At 38.0% G+C, this 11,306-nt stretch overlaps 1 non-coding gene across 1 annotated transcript; it reads left to right on the top strand.

The window, feature by feature from the left end:
* Positions 1 to 10,437: 10,437 nt before the first annotated feature.
* On the top strand, positions 10,438 to 10,544 carry LOC131894005 (U6 spliceosomal RNA). The gene has a single exon (XR_009374795.1). It is a non-coding gene; the product is annotated as a U6 spliceosomal RNA (small nuclear RNA).
* Positions 10,545 to 11,306: the final 762 nt, after the last annotated feature.

Below are 11,306 nucleotides of genomic sequence, written 5' to 3'. Positions count from 1 at the left end.
TGTCAAAAGTTTTATATTTAGAGTTACCAAATCTGTTGCCTCTCAAAATTGATGAATCAGAATAACCAAATACATTTATCTCCTCATGTTTGTAAAATAGTTCACACCATGGGCTTTTAGTACTCTCCAAGCTTCCAAGTGAGGCTTCAGGAACTGAAGAGACTTCAGTAACTGTAGGTGTTGGCAAATTGGAAAGCCTATTTCAGATACTTAAAAATTTCATCCTTATACTTCTGTGGCTCTAAAACCCTACTTCTGGTACCAAAATCTGTATTAGTCAAAGGGGATTTATTAGAATGGCTTAGAAGCTATAGTCCAGATAGTCACCAAAGGCTGTCTACAAATGGAATGTCCAAGAATCCAGTAGTGGTTCAGCCCATGAGGGTTTATATCTCAGCTGGTCTTTCAGTACACAGCAGAATCCCAAAGAAGTAGGTTCTAATGTCAGGAAGGGATTTGCTGGCAAGAGTGAGAGTAAGAGCAAGCAAGAAAAGAGATAGCAATCTTAACTTTTCCATTTCCTTTATACAGGCTGATACCAGAAGGTGTGGCCAAGATTAAAGGTAGATCTTTCCACCTTAAAAGATCTGGATTAAAGGTGTGTCTTCTCACCTCAGATATGGATTTGAAGTGGGTCTTCCCATTTCCAATGATTTAATTAAGAAAAATTCTTAATTAAGAAATACTCACAGGTATTTCTAGCCATTTTTGTTTCAGTTAATTTCAGATGTAGTCAAATTGACCACCAAGAATAACCATCACAGGTCTGCAGACAGAACATGCTGTATCTTTTCTTTGGAATCCAGATACCCAGTGAGCATATAGCCACCTTTAAATCTTCCTTTTGCTTGGAAAACATACTTTAGCTTGTAGAACATGAGGTGACTGGGGTGAATTTGTTGATTTGGAGAATTCACCACATCAGAACTGAGAACTTCTAAAAGATATTGTACATCCTATAGTAACTATGAGTAACTGTTTAGAACTGATTACTGTATGAAGTCCCAGGTCAGAATGGGACAGTGACAAAGACCCAAAAGACACATAAGAATGCAAGATGTCAAGTCTCCAGCACAGAAAGTTGTCTTACATTTCTCAGTAGCTCAGTGGGAAGCATGAATTGGCCTCTCATCCTCTCATCATGTGCATCCCTTAAAGATTATCTTGAGAAATGAAATCCCACCCCATGGCCTAACTGGATGTTTATAAAAAGTTGTTCACTAGTGAATGTGAGAACTACAGGAATATAAAGTTGGAGAACCAAACACTCAGAAGGTCAACTGACCTGGAACACAAGATGATTTCTAACAAGAAATCATGCCTGCTCCCATGAGTGCTTTGTTGGAACTCAGCATATCACACCAGTGAGTGATCCATTCATCCAAGAGGCCATTATGTAATAGCCTCACTAAAAAGCATGCCAGGTAGCAGATGCTCCTAAAGACATTGATAATCTAACATAGGTGAGTGGAAAGACATGTTGGTATTATGCTTTTTTCTTTTTTAAGGAAATTGCCATCAGAGTCACACCCTTCTAAATTTGAAGTTTTGTCTGCTACGGGTTTGCTCCCTCCTCTTTACAAACAATTGTTCTCTGAGACAGGTTTTTAATATGCAGCCTGGGCTTTTCTGAAACTCCCTATATAGACTAGACTGGTTTTGAACTTGTGGCACTCTTCTTACCCTTGCCTCCAAGTGCCAGGATTATAGGTATGAATCATGATACCTAATGATTTTCATATTTTTAATGGACAGGTAATAGTATATGATTTTTTTCTAAAAACTATTGGACACAAAATAGGCATCTGACATAGTTTTGTTTGTTTTATTTTTCATATTACAAACACATATTTAGCAATTTAAACCAACATCATCTTCTTTTGTGTAAGAGGTAAGTCATCTTTAAAACTGTCACAGAGAATAAATGTGGTGTTGTTTTTGTTTGGTACTTGTGTTGTGGGGCTTTTGTTGTTAGATCTTTGTGTCACTTTGAAGTCACATTTCACATTTCTCTAACTTTTTGATGTCTATTAATAAGTCTAAACATATTTATATCCATTTCTGATAGCAATCTCTTTACTGACCATGTTGCCTTCACTGACCAGTCTCACTCACTTTGATATCATGCTATGTTGTAGCCTAGAACTACTTCCCCTGTGCAAGGTGTGGGCAGCTTTCTATTACTGTGATAGAATCAACTTGGGATAAGGGAAGTTTATTTCACTCATAGTTTTCATATGTTCCTGTCCATGGTCATCATTCCTCTTCTTTGAGCCTGTAGCAACATAGTACCTCATGGTGATAGTATATGTCAGAGGAAACCTAGTGACCTCAGGGTAGTCAGAAATTGAAGAGAAAAAGGAAAGGGCAACAGACCATCCAGCAAGGCTGTTCCCTAAATAACTTAATACCTTTCTTCTTGGCCCTAGTTCCTGAAAAATTCCACCACCTCTCTCTGGCACAATAGGGGGACAATCAAGCTGTTAATACTGAAACTTTTGGGAGATGTCAAAGTCCAAACTATAGATGTAAGTTATGCTGAGAAGGGTTATAATTTGAAATCAAAAAGACAAGGAGTATGCTATGTTGCCTTGACAGATTAATGGCATCCTATTCTGCAGGGTCAGTCGGGAGGGGTAGGCTTGGGCTCCACAAGGCCAGTAAGACTAACAAGAGAAATGCTGATTGGAATGAGGCAGGAAGAAGTCATAGGATGGTGGGTCCCAGGCAAGAGAAATGAAGAAACAACAAATACGAGGTGGTGAGGTATGTTGTGCTCATGCATGGTATCTCCAGTCTATTTCACAGAACTGAGTTTTGTTTAAGTCTGGTGTAACAGACTGCCATGCCTACCATAGGCACCAAGAAGAAAGAAAGGCAGTTGTAAGTGTACACCCTGAAGGTAAAATGATTCTAAGGATCTGGAAGTAAAATATAAGGTCAGATTGTGAGTTCTATCAAAGAAAGCTGATGTCTTATTCTTAGAGTAAGAAAAGAAAATTGATTCGAAGACCAAATGTTCAGGTTTTGTATTTGAGAACTCAACTGACTGGCAATTATTCAGGGTTAGTGTTCTAAAACCAAACTCTTATCCTCAGAAGTAATGTTTGCACAAATAATCTTCTCATTTTTGCATTAGCTACCTTTTTGTGGCTGGAATAAAATACCATAATCGAGGCATTTATAGAAGAAAGGACTCTTTGGCTGTGGTTCCAGAGGGATAAGAATCCATCATGGTGAGAGGCATGGCAACAAGAAGAAGACATGGGACAAAGAGCAGGAAGCAGAGAGCTCACAACTTCAAACCTAAGTACAAGCAATGCTCAAACTGGAAATAGGACAAGGCTTTATACACTCAACCCCTTCTCCACCTACCCTTAACATACTTCCTTCAGCAAAGCTATACCATCAATGTCTCCCCAAACAGCACCACCAACTAAGAACCAGGTATTTGAATACTATGGGAAACTTCTCTCATTCAAACACCGTAATTATGACCGAGGATTATGTTTTGTCTTTCACATCATAAGCACCTATTGGATGCCCTTAATATTGATTGAATTGCAGCTAAATTTAACCCAACTCAATATTCAAGAACAAATTCTATTTTGTCATGTGCTTTTTTTGACCTCGGAATTTCTGACTTCAAATTCTGCAGAGGAAAACAAAAGTGACTCTTTCTATTAATTAATTAATTCCTATTATCAGCTCGATACAGTACATATTCTTATTCTAATAGTGAAATGTTTCATTGAGGCTTGCCCATTAATTGAGTAAAACCAAAACTTATTATAAGCCATAGTCATCCTAGGGTCCCCACTGCTATATAGCCTCTTTGGTTCTGTGGGTTGCAGTTTGATTGTTCTTTGCTTTATATCTAGTATCAACTTATGAGTGAGTACATACCATGTTTGTCCTTCTGGGTTTGGGTTACCTCACTCAGGATGATATTTTCTAGTTCCATCCATTTGCCTGCAAATTTCATGCTGTCATTGTTTTTCTCTGCTGAGTAGTACTCCATTGTGTATATGTACCACATTTTCTTAATCCATTCTTCAGTTGATGGGCATTTAGGTTGTTTCCAGGTTCTTGCTATTACAAATAGTGCTGCTATGAACATAGTTGAGCATGTTTCCTTGTGGTATGATTGAGCATTCCTTGGATATATGCCCAAGAGTGGTATGGCTAGGTCTTGAGGTAGATTGATTTCCAATTTTCTGAGGAACCTGCATACTGATTTCCACAGTGGCTGTACAAGTTTGCATTCCCACCAACAGTGGAGGAGTGTTCCCTTTGCTCTGCATCCTCTCCAACGTAGACTGTCATTAGTGTTTTTGATCATTGCCATTCTGACAGGTGTAAGGTGGTATCTCAGAGTTGTTTTGATTTGCATTTCTCTGATGATTAAGGATGTTGAGCATTTCTTTAAATGTCTTTCAGCCATTTGATATTCTTCTTTTGAGAGTTCTCTGTTTAGCTCTTTAGCCCATTTTAAATTGGATTGTTCAGTATTTTGATGTCTAGTTTCTTGAGTTCTTTATATACTTTGGAGATCAGTCCTCTGTCTGATGTGGGGTTGGTGAAGGTCTTTTCCCATTCTGTAGGCTGTCTTTTTGTCTTCTTGACCATGTATTTTGCCCTATAAAAGCTTCATAATAAAGGTCTTAGAGAGATCAGAAATACAAGGAACATTCCTAAACATAATAAAGGCAATTTACAACAAGCCAACAGCCACCATCAAATTAAACAGAGAGAAACTCAAAGCAATTCCACTAAAATCAGGAACAAGACAAGGTTGTCCACTCTCTCCATATTTATTCAATATAGTACTTGAAGTTCTAGCTAGAGCAATAAGACAACAAAAAGAGATCAAGGGAATACAAACTGGAAAGGAAGAAGTCAAACTTTCACTATTTGCAGATGATATGTTAGTTTACATAAGTGACCCCAAAAATTCTACCAGGGAACTCCTACAGCTGATAAACTCCTTCAGTAAAGTGGCAGGATACAAGATCAACTCAAAAAAATCGGTAGCCCCTCCTATACACAAATTATAAAAGGGCTGACAAAGAAGTCAGAGAAACATCACCCTTTATAATAGCCACAAATAATATAAAATACTTTGGGATAACACTAACTAAACAAATGAAGGACCTATTTGATAAGAAGTTTAAGTCTCTAATGAAAGAAATTGAAGAAGATATCAGAAAATGGAAGGACCTCCCATGCTCATGGATAGATAGGATTAACATAGTAAAAATGGCAATCTTACCAAAAAGCAATCTACAGATTCAATGCAATCCTCATCAAAATTCCAATACAATTCTTCACAGACTTGGAAAGAACAATACTCAACTACATATGGAAAAACAAAAGACCAAGGATAGCTAAAAGCATCCTGTATAATAAAGCAACCTCTGGAGGCATTACCATCCATGACCTCAAGCTCTACTATAGAGCTTGATAGTAATAAAACAGCTTGGTACTGGCATAAAAACCAACATACAGACCAATGGAATCGAAATGAAGACCCTGACATGAATCCATACACATATGAACACTTGATTCTTGACAAAGAAGCCAAAACTACACAATGGAAAATAGAAGGTATCTACAACAAATGGTGCTGGCATAACTGGATGTCAATATGTAAAAGATTACAAATAGATCCATATCTGTCACCATGCACAAAACTCAAGTCCAAATGAATCAAAGACCTCAACATAAATCCAGTTACATTAAACTTGATAGAAGAGAAAGTAGGAAGTAGTCTGGAATGCATTGTCACAGGAGATCACTTCCTAAATATAACACAAGCAGCACAGACACTGAGAACAACAATTAATAAATGGGACCTCTTGAAACTGAGAAGCTTTTGCAGGGCAAAAGTGACTCTTTCATAACAGGAAGTGAACTATATTCAAAGCCAATTGAGTGTTCATGAGCAAATCATATATTTTGTTGTACTCTTATCACATCTATCTATGTATCAAACTCTAAAGCTAAGGGTTTTCAATCTTTCATAATAATAAGCGTGGACTGGAATAAATTTTGTACCTGGAGAAACTTCTCTTAGATTTTACATTAGCATTGTTAGTGATTTCCTTTCATATTTGGGGAAGCATCAAATAAACTTTATTTGTACTGTTGAATCCTATCTTTCTCAGCATGCTGATTCTATTCTGGGGCAACTCAGTGTTTACCTGGAGCTTCTTTTGAAATGTGGATAAATTCACATAGACACATGCCTCCTCTGAATCCAGCAGGGTAGGAAAAGAAAGTCAATATGATTCCAGTCCTGGAGACTGTTGCTTTGTTAGTGTTCACGACTATTAACTGCAATGTGGGTGCAGCAACGAAGCTGTTTTCTGCTTTTGAGAAGTTGCTTCTGAAAGATAGAAGCAAAATGGCTCAAAAGCAGACAAAACCATTTTCCAGTCCAGAAGTTATTATCAGTGGAGTAGTGTATTGACAGCATTGAGAACAGGAGCGAAAGGCCCCTGTGGACCAGGCTGCCACAGTGAGGAGTGCAGCCTGCATGGGCTCAGGCCTTGAGGCCTTATCCTACTCACGACAGCCTAGGGGATATGTGCAGTTTGATGGGCTGAACCACTCTTGATGATGGACCACTGCTTGTAAGAAAAGATAGGAATTGCCAGATACATTGTTTAAATGGCAAAGTCAACTTGGGGCATATATTTAGAAATATAGTTCCTAATGTCCTCAAGAATGATGGATTATAAAGCATTAATAAAAAAAATAGAAATAGGGAAACACTGCAAGCTGGTGAATTTTGCACACACACACAAAAGAGCGAGGATGAGCACAATTCCACATTGTCTAGTAACTTGTCAGCTGTAGCAGCCACTGTGCTGAAACAGGGCAGATTTATTTCCCAGCTCTGGCTGTCCTCAGTTTTATGATGCTGCTGCCTGGATTCTGTTGCCCCCACCCACATCTTTCCTCCAAAGCTGAGAACCAGTCATCCATGACCAGTGCTAATGAAGCAGGTGGTCATGGAAGGAAAGAGAACAGGCTGGTAAAGAGGATACAGGTGACACAACAGGGCCAGCAGAGAGTCTAGCACAAAATGGAGGCAGTGATGACCCATACTCCTCTTTGCTTTCCCCTTCCTTGTCTTGGGGGCCACTTTCCAGTTTCCTAGTGGACCTAAGTTTGAATTCACATTTCAATGCTGAGTATTACTCCAAGAGGCAAATAGTCAGCATTTCTGCATTTCTAAGACCGTCAGTGGATGGGTCCCTCAAGTCCATTTGCTCTCAATTCCCCAGCAATTTCACACACAAGCTGCATGTCTGTGAGCACAGTGGTCAAGAGAACACATGGCAAAAGAAAGGGATCACATTCTCAAGGGAACTGACACAGGATTCAGGGCTGATGGTCTGTGGTGGATGGAAACCGATGAATGATGAACTATTTTTTAAAATCAGTATGAAGTCTGCCTTCTTTCAGAAAAATTGAATAGGTGGGACCTTGTTAAGATGATGTGAAAGAAGGCAGAAAATTGAGATGATAATAGGACTGTGCAAAACAGAGACCAATGATACATGCTTATAGTCATAACATGTAAATTATTTTTCTTCTTTCACCCATGGAATTCTTTTATCAATATGGTGATAACCTCTGCCAAGTGTTTGTCTCTTAATTTAGTAAGAAATCAGATATCAAAATAGGCATTTATAATTTTGAACTTACATTACTGTTTCTGATGTAATAAATGCCCTCCCTTAAAAAAACGCATCACTTCCCTTATTTATTGTGTTAACTAACTAATGCACTTTAATATGGGAAAGTCAATTGTGCAGGAAGAAGTAGACTTCAGGGCTAACTTCACACAGCTCTAACTTTTCCATGCTGCTTAAGAGCTACTGTCTTCTTCAGCAAGGAGCACAACTTGCACTGTGGCAAATTTTAGGGACTACCGCTTGAGCTTCTGACTCCTCCATGCTACTGACTTTGACATCACAGAGATAAGCTTGCCTGCAAAAAGAGTGTACTGGCTAGTTTTATGTCAACTTGACACAAGCTAAAGTCATCCGGGAGAGGAAACCTCAATTAAGAAAATGCCTGCATAAAATGGGGCTATGTGTAAGCCTGTAGAGTAGTGGTTCTCAACCTCCCTAATGTTTCAACCCTTTAATAAAGTTCATGTTGTGGTAACCCGCAACCATAAAATTATTTTTGTTACTTCATCACTGTAGTTTTTCTACTGTTACAAATCATAATATAAATATCTATTTTTTTTTATGGTCTTGAATGACTGCTGTGAAAGAGGCATTCAACCCCTACAGGGATCAAAACCCACAGGTTGAGAACTCCTGCTGCAGAGGGCATTTTTCTTAGTCATTGATGGGGGAAGCTCAGGCCATTGTGGGTGGTACTACCTCTGGGCTGGTGATTTGGGATTCTATAAAAATAATTGGCTGAGCAAACTATGAGGAATGAGTCCGTAAGCAGTACCTAATCCCTTATGACCTGTGCATCAGCTCCTGCCTCCAGGTTCCTGCTCTGTTTGAGTTCCTGTCCTGACTTCCATCAATGATAAATAGTGACATGGAACTGTAAGCCAAATAAACCCTTTCCTCACCAACTTGCTTTTTGGATATGGTGTTTCATTGCAACAATAGAAACCCTCTAACTAAGACACAGAACTAGAAAAGTAGACCTGTAAATTGTATAGAATTTCTTCATTTATGATTACAGACTCAGTCTAGACTAGCAGACTCTTTCCTTTGACTTTTTAGCTGTTTTGTTTGTAAAGAGGAAGACAAGTCATTTGAATATCAGAAACCCCAGTGAGTATCATGTTAGGTATCAGAATTGGCATCTCTTCAGCATCTCTGATATCCTTATTACAGACCTTGTGGGTGTAGCATAATCTCTCTGGAGATGTCAGTGCTGCTTCCTAGGGACACATTGCACTTACAGAAGTGAAGGGACTTTAAAGAATTGACTCTGTTTATGAACTTAATTGGCTTGAGGCTGGGGATTTATCTTTACAACCCAAGAAGCCATCCAATATACTTTATGTTTTTTGGCATGTTCATCAAAATTGTCCTGAACTCCTCTATTTTTATCATGATGCTTTTTATGAGACACAAAATATATGCTCTTTCCAAACTATCTCACTTATCTTCATAACATTCTAAATCATAGCAAATGTTGACCTGATTTCATTTTGCTAGAAGGATCTATATCCTGTGCTATTTTGTTAGTACTTAGCCATATTTTAATTCAGTATATTTCTTGTACTGGTATTAAATATTTTTATATTCTATACTCTTTAAATATAGAAATAATATTTTTTTGACAGCTACATGTCGGCAGTGCATATACATATGTGTATATGTGTGTGAATGTACACATACATACACAAACGTATTTCTGTTGCTGTTGCTGTAACAAAAACACCCTCATAAAAAACAACTTAGGGGATAAATGATTTATGTTACTTCATAGTTTATTTCAAGATACTATCCATCATATGAAGAAGTTAACCCAGCAAGCAGGAACTTAAAACAGCTAGCCACATCATATCCACAGTCAAGGCGGGGAGATAAGAACATCTGCAGCTTTTTTGCAGGCTTTTTCTGTGAAGCTCCATTTCTCTACTCTTATATAGTTCATACTCTCAAGCCTAGGGAATGGAACCACCCACAGTGGTTTGGTCTTTCCACATCAATTATCTTGACTAAAACAATCCCCATACACCTGCCCACAGGCCAACCCAGTGTAAAAACAATTTCCTTCTTGAGACTCTCTTCACAGACAATTTTAGGTTACGTCAAATAAAGCCAACCATCACAAATGCATACACACATACTATGTGTGTGTGTGTGTGTGTAACCTTTACTACAGTACATTATATTTCAACTCTGGAATATTAGAAACATTCAAGTACACTTTTTATTCTTGAAAATTAGTAAGACTGTACAATATATTAGAAAAAAGGAGGCATATTCCTAAACATGGGTGAAATTTAGAAAAGCCATTTCTCTAGAAACCCTGAACACGATGCTTCTCTATTACATATTTGCAAGCTTTACAGGTGTATATGGTCATCAGTAAGATGCTTTTCTTCTATGATCTAGCAGCTGTCTTACCAAAAAATACGTTAAGTCCCAAGGCTCTCAAGAGGGAGCTGATGCAGCACTCAGAAATCCCACTTCAATCCCACAGCAGCTGGGGGTGTGTTCACACTTATTTCACACCAGCCTTCTTTTGCTCTCTCACTGCTAGTGTTGTTTTTTGTCCTATACAGCTTGCCGCCTCTGAAGAATGTATTATAGTTGCCTCTAATTTTTAATTATTTATATTTTCCCTATCTATACAGCTTCAATAACAGGTTGAGCTCTTTTAACACTATTCTACTCTCGTTTAATCTTTTTATCAAAAAAAAAAAAATCAACCAAGTGCGTGCTCACTTTGGCAGCACATATACTAAAATTGGAATGATACAGAGAAGATCAGCATGGCCCCTGCACAAGGATGACATGCAAATTCATGAAGTGTTCCATATTTTTCTTTGACTGTGTTACCTTTTTAACTGGTTTTCACTGTTTTCTGTTTTCACTCTTGATAAATAAAAAGCTTTATAATTGCAAAAAAAAAAATCGCCACGTACATAAATTCCTTTTACATTTTTAGAAGAAAGATGAAAAAATTGAATTTATTAGCTCTCAAGAAGAGGACTAAGAGCACATCTTCTGTGGTGTTTTACCCAGAACATTGTATAATTTTTTTAATACAGTACTAAGTATTGAAACCAAGGCTTCTTGCATGGCGAGACAGTGCTTTTACAACTGAACCCTTGCCCTCTTTTTACATTTTATTTTGAGTCAGAGTCTCACTGAGTTACCTAGGCTGGCTTTGACCTTGGGATCTTCTGCATTCGCCTCCTAAGTAAATGGAATTACAATCACTGTTTCCCTTCTTTTTAGCAATTCTGTTTCCTATACTATTTTTTTCTGGTCTCTACTTACATTGAAACTCTAAACCATTATGAAGCACAATTACTTGGTCATATCATGAACAAGATCTACAATATCCTGACCATGTTCCCTTCAAGCATGTAGAATTAAAGAACTGCAAAGTGCTTCCATTAGGAAAGCAAGGCTCAGTTGGGTGGTGGTCCTCAAACAATGATATAAAGTACATCTGAGTAGACAGTGTTGGTTTAAATAAAATAGGAAATATTAGTGTTGTCAGAATAAAAGGAATGTTGAGACAGGGTTGTTGGTAAACAAGTTATTTCTGAGCTCTGGAATCCATAGCAAGGTGGGCCT

This window comes from Peromyscus eremicus, chromosome 16_21 (assembly GCF_949786415.1).
Source record: "Peromyscus eremicus chromosome 16_21, PerEre_H2_v1, whole genome shotgun sequence".
In the NCBI taxonomy this organism is placed as follows: Eukaryota; Metazoa; Chordata; class Mammalia; order Rodentia; family Cricetidae; genus Peromyscus; species Peromyscus eremicus.
The sequence above is the reverse complement of the archived record's forward strand: the minus strand, read 5'-3'. Positions and strand labels throughout refer to the sequence as shown.